At 43.1% G+C, this 14135-nt stretch overlaps 1 long non-coding RNA gene across 1 annotated transcript; it reads right to left on the bottom strand.

Moving 5' to 3' along the window:
• Nucleotides 1-528: 528 nt before the first annotated feature.
• LOC148663048 (uncharacterized) lies at nucleotides 529-4745 on the bottom strand. Its single transcript, XR_015936405.1, has 3 exons — nucleotides 4612-4745; nucleotides 3507-3645; nucleotides 529-1803 (listed from the first exon to the last, which is right to left on the bottom strand). It is a non-coding gene; the product is annotated as an uncharacterized LOC148663048 (long non-coding RNA).
• Between the last annotated feature and the right edge of the window lie 9390 nt (nucleotides 4746-14135).

Raw genomic sequence — 14135 nt, 5'->3', positions numbered from 1 at the left:
ATGCTCCTATTCTTTTTATGCTCAGCTACTAAGATTTCCCTTCAGTGGTAAAATTCCATATAAATATTCAATACTACAACGGGCACAGTAAAGACGTTTACTGTAAATCTTTCTACGACAGACCAACGGACCACGAGTGCCCCTGTCGGTCAACCAATCACGCACCGTGGTACCGCGCGTCATCGTGCGTCACAATGCGTGACGCAGTAGCCAATTACCTCCGGTACGTGTCTGTACCGCGCACTTTGAATGGCTGCATCTGTAAATACCACCTATCCTTGTGTTACCTCTGCACTATCTGTAAATTGCAATTGTGTAATCTGTTGTATCCTAATGTTAACCCCTATAAATTCCTGTCCTTCTACACTTCTATCCCTCTTACCGAACCTTTAACCAACTCGCGGCGAAAGCATTTCAATGCCGACAACACTGCTGTGTGCTGTACTGTTCGTGCATTGATAAATAAGCCTAGATTATTGATTGATTGTTGGTCAGACAGTCTTGAGGAACATATTACAGAGATTGAGCTGCTGTGTGATGGATTAAATCTAATCATCCAGATAGAAAACAGTTCAATTACAGCACAGAGGATTTAAACAGACACACATCTGTGTGCCACTGTTAGTAATACAGTACAGAGCGGAGCACAGTATTATTTTAATTCCTAACAGGAAACAAGATGGTTGAATCTCTGAGTTTGATGACCAGTAAAATCAGTGACTCAGTAATACAGCTTCAATCACACTCACTGTTGGGAGGGTTGAATTCTTTACTGTTTCTCCTCTTGACAGCCAGTCTGGGCTCCTCTGTCTCTTTCTCCAGCTCCTCTTCCTTCAGTGTCTTTCTCATCTTCTCCTTCAGCTCCTCTTCTCTCCTGCTTCACTCCTCCTCCAACCTCTGTCTGAGCTCCTCATCTCTCTCTCTCCTCAATCCTCTGTCTCAGCTCCTATGTCTCTCTATCTGTCCTCCTCCCTCTGTGTGAGCTCCTCCGTCTCTCTCTGTCTCTCCTCCTCTCTCTGTCTCAACTTCTCTGTCTCTCCCCCTCCCTCTGTCTCAACTCCTCTGTCTCTCTCTGTCTCTCCCCCTCCCTCTGTCTCTCTCTGTCTCTTCTCCTCCTTTTGCTTAATATATTTTTCTGGTTCAGTGTGTAGTTGCTCAATGTCAGTTGTGAAGTACAGCCCATAGTTTCCTGCCACCATGTCCTCTATCTTCTCCAGGAGCTCTGTGACCTGAGTGTGGTCGCCCCTGTTCTTGTTGTTGAGAACATGATACCTGTTCCCACATTTCTCCACCAGCCACTGGAGCTCCTTCCCTCCTCTCTCAATGCGCTGCTCAATGGTTGTGTTTCTAAGTGTGTTCTCCCAGGTGAACAGCACTATTGTGTGTTTCCACACTCTCTCACTGAGAAGATTGAGATGCTTTTCCACTGATCTCCAGTGGTCTGTGATTGAGTCCAGATTAATCTCCAGGAGGAGAGCGTGGGGTCCTGGTGGCACAGAGACACACTGGGCTGAATCACCTTTTTATTCCAGTCTAGAGTGTCCTCGAAAGGATGCTCCTGTCCACCTGAGTACCACTGAACACAGAAATACCATTCTGGTGTGTTAACTACAGTGACCTGCCTCCCAGTTACTTCACCCTGTCTCTTCTCAAATTCCTCCATTCCTCTCTTAGTGTCAAACTCCTCTCTGCCCAGGATGGTGTTTCCTGCCGAGCTCCTCCCAGACCATCTCTCCCCCAGCAGCATGATCCTGATCTCTGAGAGACACTGTGGTGCCTCATGGGAATCAGCCTGTTGCTCCCCTGTCAGAGAGAAAGATCACAGATTACCAAATTTTTATCACACATGCAATTTTTGTATCTATTCTCTCTCTAGACACATGTCCTTTGATGGTAGATGATTTGTTCTATTTTTTACTAAAATATATGGGGGGTCAAGTGACCAATTCAAGATGCCTGCTGAAATTTAAGCTCTGCCCCACCTTCTCTTTATTTTCTTTATTTTATTCAATCTCCCCCCTCATTGTTTACTCAGCTATTAACTGTGACACCAACATGTCTCCCAACCATGGCAGAGGCACAGGAAGTGCAAGATTTTCCTTTTTGTGTGAAGACCCGAGCTCACAGCACCCGGTCAGGGAGGAAAGAGCAGATGACAGATAAAACTCCCAACCTGTGGAAACCTCTCACTGCCTGCAGGCACCCCCTGCTGGTGAAGATCAGGTCAACTTGTTCACCGCCTCAGAGAGCTCATTGATTGAACACAGTGCCTCACCACCAGCGAGGCCGAGATACAGAAACAGAGGGTGAGATGAGCAAAGGGCAGAACTGATGGTGCAAAAGTGTGAAAGTCATGGGCCTGACGTGGACTTCGGAGTTCCACACCACCTGTCGGATTCTTTCACATGCAAGCTGTATTGAACTTGTATTAGATAGTTAATGACCGAGTCCACAGGTCACCAAGCCCCGAAGTGTGTTGGTGTGATTTCACCTCTTCCATCAGAGAGCAAATTCAGAATATTCTCACGGATTTCCAAAGCCAGTCAAACTATGCATGTGAAGCTACATCTGTTCATGTTACCTGTGTCCAAGATTCACATTATAGATGATCATTTCAGGACAGATGAGTCAAGAAATGGCAGAGGTCAAAGGAAAAATGGAGTTAGTGTCTAGGCCCTCTTCACAGTACTAAGTTTTAATTAGTTAACTGGTGTAGAACAGCCAGCTGATCAGAGATGCTGTGTCCGTCCTGCTGTTGAAATTCTGTACAGCAGTGTTTTTTTTTTCACCTCCTTCATGATGGAGTGGAAGAATCAGGTCAAGGTGACAGTACAGCTCAGGAAAGGAAAAAAAAACATGAGGAATGACCTATTCAAAAAGAAACAGTTTTATTTGTCTGAGGTGATAAAAATCCCAGTTACAGCTATGGGTCAGTTTCTCCGGTCATCAACTTTCTGAACACAAGAAGTAGGAAAACAAAAAACAAGGACAGAAGTTTTGGGGACTCAAGTTCAAACACTGAAAGTAGAAATTCCCTGGCTACTGTCACATCTGGCCCTTGTATCCATCAGTGACTAAATAACGAACAGGCAAGACTCTTTTTATATTCTGCGTGTCTCTCTGCTGCTCCGGTTTCAAACAGGAAACAACCATGTCTGAACATATCAGCCGTGTTTAAAACTCCTGCAGATACATTAGTGAACCTGAGGTTTTACACCAATTAAATTGTTTTTACTGTAAATTAACTTCTTAGTACAAACCAGGGGAAATATATGATGTCCTTCCTGTTCAGGTTTCACAGTACTAATCTCCGATCGCTGACAAGAGAAAGTGAAAGTAAATCAGCTCCTCTCTCTTAGTTCAGACCCTGTGTGTTTGACAGACAGAACAAACTCTCAGCAGACAGGAAGAAACTTCTCCAGCTGCTGCTGTGCTCTGTGACAGAGAAGAGACCTTCAGTGACTCCCTTACCGACACTCTGACAGTTAGAACAAGAGACATCTCACCAGGGCTGAGCGCTGAGCTCTCAGATGCCATCTCTCTCTCTCCTTCCCTCTTCCTGGTGACCTGAAGGAGAAAGACTTCCTGTTCTCTTCAGGTAAAGGTGAGCTCACCTGGGTGAGGAAGAGTCTTCTCTGGCGCCACCTGGTAGATCAGTACAAACGAAACTTAATAAACTGCCAGGAAAATTCATAACGCATCTATTCACTCAGGAAGCATTAAACATTAAAATACTTTTCATGAGTAAACTCTCATGTGACTCGTGTTGTTCCAGTAACAGGCAGGTCTGTCAATCAATACAAATGAAAGTTGCTTCAGGTGAAAGACTAAGAAAACCCAGATATTTTAAAAGTAACTGAGGCAAATCGCACAAGCTGTGTCTTTAATACAATTATTAACTACAAATGGAATGAAAAAGCCACTTCTCCTGTGAACCTGGAACACTGAGTCAGTGTTTTCTGATATGTGCCTGTATTAAGAAGAGCTAATATTTTTTTGTGCATCAAACAAACACTCTTACTGGGGGAAAAGCATGTAAAATTAATTTAAAAGAAACAAGTAGTATTTAGAGAAACAGGTGAAAACATCACCAAGGACATCAGAGAGTCTACTTCCCTGAAGTCTTTCACATCCAGACTCTAAACCTTCTTCAATAAAAGAGCTTTAATTTCACTGCCCCTGTGTAATTCTGCTGTTTCCTCTCAGTGTGGACTTTTTCTCTGGAATATAAGGCGCTATATAAGATACATATTATTAATGTTCTCACTTCAGCGTTGTTAATTTACCTGCAAAGAATTAAGGAAGTATATTAATAAACTCTGTGTATAAAAAGAATCAATTGTGCTGTTTTTGTTTTAGATTTTGTCCCAAGGCTGTATTCCAGGCATCACGGATCAGGAGAGAGAAATTGTTCGGGGATTTAAATACGATTTAAAAGAAACTGATATGCTTTAAACAGGCTTCGATGTACGATGAGCTTTCAGGAGCTGATCGTATATCCTGAAAGCGTGATTTTCGAGCACTTTCTCGATTTCAGAACTGAAAATCCATAATTTCTCGCTAAACCGACACACCGTGAGAAGAGAGAAAAGTTCAGAATTTTCTCCTGACCTTCGGAGCGGCCGTGCCGGCGCTCTAACCCGCTCCGGTCCGCAGGTCCGAGCGCAGTTCACATGAAATGAGCAGAACCGGAGGAACCGGCACTCAGGAATGCGGAGGAACTGGAGGCACCGCCGGGAGCGAGTCACGGCACCGGCGCGCCGTAATACTGCGAGAATAGGCGCCTCTGCAGCCTGAGAGATTCGCACGTCCAGGACCCGCCTCGCCCGGCTCTCGCAGGGAAACCATGTCCACGGAGAAGACGGGCGGGTTCCACGAGTGTTCGTGCCCAGACCACTGTGAAGAGTTTCTTCTGTGGGGCTGCCGTGTACTAGCGGTGACCGAGGCTCCAATAAATGCGGGGACTTCTATAGTAGAGATAAAACGGTAGGAGAGCTGACAGGTGTGTCTATACGGAGGCTCTGTTTTAACTGTGCATGTGTAGCAGTTATTAAATTATATAAATTATATCAGCAAACAAATTTAAATGAAATAAATAATTTCGATATAATGTAATCTGCATTTTAATAAACACATGAGTGAGTGAGATATGTTTTGTGACGTGTTATACATGTTACATGTTGTTATGTGTTATACTGTACATGTGCAATATTTTTCTTATTTTTTGTAATAAAATAATGTGCTGTGGTTTTCTTTTCTTCTCTCTTTTTTTGTTTCCATTCTGTTTAAATGTACAGGAGTGCTGGGTGTCCATAAAATTTTCCCTCAGGGGACAATAAAATCGTATCTATCTAGTGTATATCATGATTAGATGTTACATCAGCTACAATCGTTTTTATACTGTGTGCTTGTTGAGATAGAAGGACTCATTACAGTCTATAACAGTACAGAATCATTTATATCTCATTTATATATACTGTGTGCTTGTTGTGATGGGTATCCTACAGACAGGACTCAGTACAGTCTATACCAGTACAGATTCATTTATATACACTGTGTGCTTGTTGTGAGGGGTATCCTACAGACAGGACTCAGTACAGTCTATAACAGTACAGATTCATTAATATCTCATTTATATACACTGTGTGCTTGTCGTAATGGGTATCCTACAGACAGGACTCAGTACAGTCTCTCTCTCCTTCCATCTTCCAGGTGAACTGAGGGGGAATAGTTCCTATCCTCTCAGTGAATCAGTGACATGCCTTAGAACAACAACCACCACAAAACAAATCAAAGTCGAATCACAGCAAAAGACATACAACACAACCTTACCCACTGGAGCACACACAAACACAACACACACTAAACAACACACACACAAACTGAAATACTACTTCAACTTAAATAGAGAAGCTGAGTATTTGACCAGGGTAAGAAACAGCAAAGAGGAACAGACACTGAGGAAGTATTTCAGTATATCACAGCGAAACTTGAAAAAGGAAGATACCTCCACACTAACACACTGTGTCACGGATCTGTACTGACCAGCAGTCAGGACACTGGGGTCCTCACCCCTACTCTCACACACAGTGTCCTGGATCTGTACTGACCAGCAGTCAGGACACTGGGGTCCACACTCCTACTCTCACACACAGTGTCCTGGGATCTGTACTGACCAGCAGTCAGGACTCTGAGGTCCACACCCCTACTCTCACACACAGTGTCCAGGGATCTGTACTGACCAGCAGTCAGAACTTTTTTTATATTTATACATACTGTATGTGTCATTGTCAACACCCCTACTCTTACAGTGTCCTGTCTGTGTCTGTGGTTTGTAACCTTTCTTATGTTCAGACAGATAAGGGAGAGAAATTGACTTTTATGTTTTATATTGACTTTATTCTCATGAGCCGATAATAAAAGAGAAAAACTGGCGCCAAAACCCGCTTCCGGCTCGTCCTCCGGATACCGCTGCTGCGCCGGTTGCTAAGCGACACTCCGAGTTTGAGCGCTCGAGCTCCTCTCAGGGCTGTTTTAGTCCCAGGTGAGGAGCCGCTTCTTTCCTGGAAATCCCAGGAATGACTGGGAATCCCTCGCCAGCTCCTTCCAGCGGGAATCTCCTGTGGGCTGGGAGGGATGGCGGAGGCTCTTCCCTGGTGTTTCTGCAGACGAGGGGAGTCCTGCTGCCCGTGTGGCGGCACAGCTGGTAAAAACGCTCCCTGTGCTGTGGGTGTTGTGGGCTGCCGGTGTCTCCGAGAGAAACGGGCTGTTTGTGTGGGAAGATGTTCTTTCCTCAGGAGGGGAAAAGTCAGTCTGGGGCTCAGCAGGAATAACCGAGCGGGAAGGAAAGTTCTGGAAGTGCGCGTCTCCTCTCCGTCTGCTTCAGTCCCAGTTACTGAGACACCGGGACAGAACGGGAGTGATGAGCGAGTCTTCTTTCCTACATGGGGTATTAGTGGGTTTTTTTAGGAAACAGGACAGAGACATATAAAAGGACACCAGTGGGAGAGAGTGCTTGATGAATCTCTCAGTTCTTGTCTTGATCCGGGTTGTACCCAGTCCCAGTTTAAACTGGTTTAAAATGTGGGACTTCTGCCCTGACAAGACCCCACATGTGTCTCCACATGAGACGGGAGTCCTGTAACGTGTGTTTAGACAGAACGTGTGTTTAGGGGAGAGTTTCTGGACGAGTATAAAAACCGGGAAATTCGCTTTTTACAGCAACACTTTCTGATTAAAGTGTCCCGTTACTTCACTCTCAAGAAAACAATTTAAAATGAGTTGTTCCTTCCAGAAATTGATTATTTATTTCTTATTAGAAAAAGATTTCATCTCTTGACTGTTACTCCCCCACGAGGCTGAAGTTGGCTTCTTATTTGCGTTTTTCGTTCCACCTTAAATGCTGCTGCTGTGATGTTATATCGCCTTTCCCCTGTAGATGGCTCTCTACAGACATGTTTAACTGAAACGCATACGGCCAAAATTGCAGGTTGTGCGAGCCGGCTTACCAGCGCTGTGACGTCACCGCCCTTCCCTGTGAATAGCAGGGACCGCAGCCGTCGGGCTGACGGGAGATCTACCTTTAGCTCAACTGGCTGGGTCCCTGTTGAGTGATGCTGGAGTCCAAGGCTTGAGTTCCTGATGGTGGGGGGTTGATCTGAGGTGGCAACAGTGAGGGCGCATACCCACGTGAACCCAAGAGCTGTACAATAATAAAAATAACTAAAATGTGCAAACTTCAAATCGTCATTGATAGAAGCTGCCATCAATTCCTGCTGCAATGCTCTTGTATTTTTATTAATAGAGAGACTCGGAGAAGGGATGTGAATACTCGTGTGTCTTTACTTGATCGACCTCACTTCCACCCTCCATTTCTGGGTATTGTTGGTAATGTAGTACACAAGCAGCTCGCCAGATACAGCAGGTTCACACCTGTCAGCTCCTCACAAGCAGAGGGGTCCGGTACTGTACATCAACACTCCCAGCTGATCCTCAGTAACAGCTCCTGGCATAGAAACATGACCCAGCGCTTTAATGTCAGCTCTTGTACACTTGAACAAGTAACAGCTTTATTCCCTGCTGGTAAGAGGAGAGACATGTCTCTATAGATACAGTTCACACCTGAAGAAGGCTCCACAGCCGAAACGTTATGTTTTCTCTTTTCAGCAAGAACAAACCTTTAATGTTTATTATAACCTTTAGTTATTATTATTTAACTCCTGGGAGACCTGCAGCTGATAGTGTAACTGTGTTTGATCCTGTATCAATTTTTTTATTAATTGTTGTTGTCATTCAGTAAAGCGCTTTGAGAAGCCACCTTTAAAGGCGCTATATAAAAAACACGACCCGGCGCTTCAATGTCAGCTCTTGTCCACTCGTGTGCTTCTGCACCGACAGCTCTCTCCCGTCCTCAGTTCAACCCGCAGACCCACACGAACCTGACCTGTCAAACCTGCTGTCAGGCTGCAGTGGATTTTTACTGAAGAGGAATGAATCCGGATCGGAGCCGCCGGACTGTCAGCGGGCCCGTCGTCATGGAAACCGGACCAACCAAACCCCCCGTGACAACCCTCCTTTGCTGGTCTAATAATAATAATAATAATAATAATAATAATAATAATAATGATGATGATGATGATGACGATGCTGGCCGTTTCTCTCACCCGTGTCCTCCAGTCTGGGGGAGTTGGAGTTTCTGTGAGAAATTGTCTTTCACTCTGAGTCTCTCGAAGGGATGATTCATAACAATAATTACTTGACTTCTTAGCAAATAATTTATCATTAGTATAAATTAGTACCACATAAAAAAGTGCTTATAGGAGACAGGGAAGGAATTTCATATATGTGCTATATGAAACCACATTCTATCTGTCTGTTATTATTAATTGGACTACCATCATATTCAACCTTTAACCAGGTGTGATACAAGATAGGTACTCGAGCAAACATGAAAGTCCTGCCAAGGTGAAGTCAAGCATTTTATGGAGCAGACAGTACCCGTGATCTTTCACAACCTTTCTTTGATTTGTGAAACTCTTCTTTCGTTTTGTTGTTAGCTCCTCTGCCTGTGGTGTGAACAGCAGGACATTGTTTGTTGAAACTGAAATTCGTCAGTACCTGGTGCTGCTGAGCTATGCACTCAGGCATTTTTAGTCTTTTGACAAGGTCAGACAGACATCCTAAAATTTCTGTGACAGAAATCTGGAAAAGCAAGGGAACTGCCAAGATAAATTGTGCTGAATGATAAGATCACTTTATTAGCCCTATACAATTTTTTGCATTAGGAATTTGTCTTTTCACATACTCCAGCTTGCTCTCCATGAGACACACAGACAGGAAGAGAGAAGCTTGGGGTCAGAGAGCAGAGTTAGCCATTTATATGGTGCCCCTGAAGTAGCTGGGGTTAAGGGTCTTGCTCAGGAGCCCAACAACGCAGGATTCCTCTGCCAGCTGTGGGATTTGAACTGGCAACCTTCCAGCCCAAGCACAGATCCTTAGCCACCCCACCACCCATTACTATTTATACACAATATTAATACCAAAATCTGAATTTTATAAAGACCTGGGTTCCAGAGTTTTCCATGTGAAAATTTAAGCATATTTATAAAGGCTTTCGAAGCCTTGGGAAACTGTCGAGGTGAAAATTCTTCCACCAGGAGGGTTAACATGCTGGAGATTGTTGAATTTAACCAACTGACCAGGGCCAAAAATCTGTCACATGACTCTTTGGAAGAGTTTCGTAAGCGTAAGTATCAACAACAAAGTGAAATTTACTCGCCAGGCTCTCTGCAACTGTCTGCTACTTGGCTCTGTATATCACTTAAGCCTTTCCTGGCATTTACTGTAGTTACAAAAGCAGGAAGACCCCCACCCTTCCTTCTGGCGCCATGTTTAACCATTCCATGTCCCAATCGCAGCGGGCCAGAGAGAAAAAAGTGAATCCCAGCAATGATACAAATATATTATTGTGGTCAGGGGGAGCAAAACATCAGTATTTACTGCTTGTAATTACTGTAAGACTTATGGCTGAATTCTGAGCCTAAATATAAAGTTAAAATCTCAAAAAACAGAGGAATGTTGGAAACGTGTGACTGTTCAGGGGCATAAATACAAATAGAAGATAAATGCTTTTTAACATCTCAGATCAGTTTCATCAAGGTCTCCAAAACGAACAAGAAAAAGAGCCTTTTCAGAGAACAACTACTTCGTGTTTACATAGAATAAGTAGATGTATGAGTAATCGGATTTCTCATTTGTTTAAACAGTGAAATTTCAGCTGCAGAAGATCGCACCGGAGACAGCACTAGCTCTGCTTCTCATAGACATTCAGGAAAGGGTGAATTAAGCCATTCCAAGCACAATAATAGGGCAAGTGCAATAAGTTTAAAATATACATCAAGTAATGTAAATTAAACAGCTCTGTGGGACAAGAAACAAAAGATAGAGAAAACCTAAAAGCTAAATGTCAGTCTAAATTAAGACAAATGAAAATTTAGGATGTTAAAGTTAATACAGACACTCCAGTACATTAACACTGCACTGAGAGAGAGAGGAGTAAATACAGACATACTGACTGGACACTCCTGTACATTAACACTGCACAGAGAGAGAGGGGGGTTAATACAGACACACTGACACACACCACTCACACATACCACAGCACTGCTACAGGCACAGGGTTTAAAATTAAGGGAATATATTTATACAGTAGATACAGATGCAGCTACAGTAGAGATACAGAACAGATAGAGTACAGCAGACATATAGATGTAGTACAGATATTGAGACAGTACAGTCCTGGTACTGGGAATGGTTTCAAATATACAATATATATCAATAATAATATATACATGTACAATATAGATCTAGAGAATATATCTATAGCTACAGATACAACTACAGTAGAGATACAGTACAGATATAGTACAGTAGACATATAGATATAGTACAGATACTGAGACAGTTCAGATACAGTACTGGTACTGCAAAGCACTGCTTCAGGCACACAGGTTTAAAATAAATACAATATGGATCTAGTGAATATATCTATAGATACAGCTACAGTACAGATACAGTACAGATATAGTACATTAGACATATAGTTATAGTTCAGATATTGAGACAGTACAGATACAGTACAGTACAGATAGAGTACAGTAGACATATAGATAGATAGATAAGACTTTATTGATCCCAAAGGGAAGTTGAGGTGTTACAACAGCCCAGCCCAAGACAAGCAAAAACAAACATCAGAATAGACGAAAAATTAAAATACATACAGTAATACAAAATAAACATAAAATAAATATATAGGTGTGCGCAAAATATGCACAGGTAAATATAGATTGAGTGTTTAAAAAAGTACAATAGTGCAACATGCTGTCCATAGATGAGCAAATGAAGGGCTGACAGTCCTAGCCTAGGGCAGCGTTATACTGTACACACAGCCGCCGGGAGGAAAGACCTGGGAAAACGTTCCCTTGAACACCATAGCTGGAGCAGTCTGTTGCTAAAAGTGCTCCGCTGCCTAATAACAGTCCCATGAAGCGGATGAGAGGTGTTGTTCATGATGGCTGTGAGCTTGGGCAGCATTCTCCTCTCAGCCACCACCTCCAGGGGGTCAAGGCTCAGCCCCAACACAGAGCCAGCCTTCTTGATAAGTTTATTGAGCCTTCAGAGAGCCACTATGATTACATATTTGGCGTCCCTGAGCCGGTTTTCCTACAGTGTTAACAGTCCACTCCAGTGTAGTGTGCTCTCTGAAGGCACCAGTTCTGTAGGGTTTGGGCATTTACTGGGACAATTATTAATTGTAGCAGTAAATCACAAAATGATTCTTTTGATGGCCTTAGAATCCAACCATGCGATATAACTCAAACAACGCACACACACAGGTACTAATAGACGAGGATACATTTATTAATACATAGAATATGCATATAAACCTAACACATCTTATCGAGAGGGTTATCAGAATACAAAAGGTATATATTCAGTCAGTTACAAAGAGTTACATATATCAAGAGGACATACGTTCAGTATATCATTCATTTAGACCGTTTCGTAAAGTGAACTTGGTTATAACTTCTACATCAGATACTCAAAACAAGTACATAACTCTTAGGAATTAAATTGATATCAACTGGTTGGGATAACAATTGAATTCTCGAGCTGTAATGCAGTGAAGTTGAATATTCATCCAATCTCTGGGGATTCAGATCTCCTGCGGGCACAAAGAGGCTTGTTGTCCAATCCGCGCTCTCTGGCTCCGTGCCAGGCTGTGCTGTGCAGCTTGCGACGGTGCGCTGCTGATGCTCAATGTTGGCTTTAACTAGCAAAGTTTGTGCACAGGAGAAAAGATGACTGTGGGTCCCAGCAAGTCAGGAAGAGGACCAGTTCGTTCCTGATGAAGAGCTAGTTCTGAATAGTGATTCAGCTGTCCACAGTTCCGACCTGTTCACGAGGCCTGCTGCTGGTGCTAACCTCGGGTGGATCCTCTGGTTATTCTCTGGCAACCTCCGCTCTAGACTCTTAGAACAAAGGAAAGTTCTGGCACACGGACACACTGGCCGTTCCGTGGTTGTCCGGGCTGAGTCTCAGGATGGTCAGGAGGCGCGCTGCGAGAATGTCCTGCCCTTGGGAGCCTTCTGCTCCTGGGCCGTCCTGCCCTGGAATTCTCCTTTGAATTCCCTTTAGAAAAGTCCACAGAATTCTACACTACAGGCTCTCTGTGTTGCCTGTTTTTACCTGGAGGAACTTCAGCTCGTTGATTGGCTGAAAGTTCCATGGGCATCAGAGTCCCACGTGGGTTACTTGGCCCTACCAGTCCCTGATTGGTTGATCAAGGTGAGATATGAGTCACTTACTCCTGACACTTAGGAATGCAGTCCAGATGTCCATCTGGCACTCCCTAGACAGATAGGCGCCAATGGATGCCCATTGATCATGATAGCCAGGCTTAGCTAAGTGCATCCCCCTTTGGGAGCTGTCCCTTATCAAAAGAAAACATCTTTAAATCAGCCTGCCTGAATAGCTTCTCTGTGGCTGCACCACAGAGATGAAGAGAGAAATGAGGCCTCATTTGGGAAAGCACAGCAACACTTAATTCTGTCTTATTAACAAGCATTGCCGCTACAATAAGTAGGAAGAAAGATACAATGTTTTGAAAATGTAATATGTTTTAAAGGATTAAAGGGAAAAGAAATACTTTATATACGCAAACTAATTCAACTGAGCTCCTCTAAACAATATCGCCTGAAGAATTGCCAAAGCACAATGTATCAATTTTGGTGACATTGGGGGAAAAGGATCACAACATTGAAAACCACAAGGGTTATTTTCAACAGCAAAATTTATGCTTGCAAATATTTGACAAAAAAAGGAATATTACACGCACGGAAACCAATATTTACCACTAGGGTAGAATGCAGCATAGAACAGTTGGATAGAAGGTTAGTGTAACTCTATAGTGCATCGCAGAGGTCAGTCTCTTCCCCCTCATTATGCAGGCTGACTTGTTCACAGTGAACTGTCCTCCAGCGATAGTCAGCTGGAATCACTGACGCAGACATGATGTTAAGACTCTGACAGCATCTTGGCTGATTTGGTTAAAGTGTTTTCCTATTAAACAGGAGATTCTGCATTCAAATCCCAGCAGTGCCTTTCTTCCTGTCTTGTCTTACAAAATGTATCACTATGGATGATTACGTGCAGCTTGATTTTGTTTAATGCAAGTTTTCATTCCCTTTCTGATGGCTCTCTACAGTAATTTTTAAAAGTACTAATCGGGATGGATTACTGTACATATCCTCAGTAAAGGGGAATATATAAGTAGTGACTATCCAAATTGCATTTTTGTGTGAAACACATTTCAGAAAATCGAAAACCAATTTTCAAAACTCACAATAACAAGACAAAGGCAAAACATAAGTTCACTTTCACTTTATGCATATTTACCACAACCTTGCCTTCTGATCATAAAAAGTCTTAATTTTAATATAGCAGTTTTAAATGGGACATTCAGAACATGGCATATGAGAATATATGGTTAACCGAGGATGAGCAAAGGATGATCGCACTTTCTGCTTATTGTTATGAACCTACCCCTGGTTATAAAAATGTCTCACAATTCTGAC

This window comes from Lepisosteus platostomus, chromosome 5 (genome assembly GCF_059453375.1).
Source record: "Lepisosteus platostomus isolate fLepPlt1 chromosome 5, fLepPlt1.hap1, whole genome shotgun sequence".
Classification (NCBI taxonomy): Eukaryota; Metazoa; Chordata; class Actinopteri; order Semionotiformes; family Lepisosteidae; genus Lepisosteus; species Lepisosteus platostomus.
This window is presented reverse-complemented; position numbering and strand designations above follow the sequence as displayed.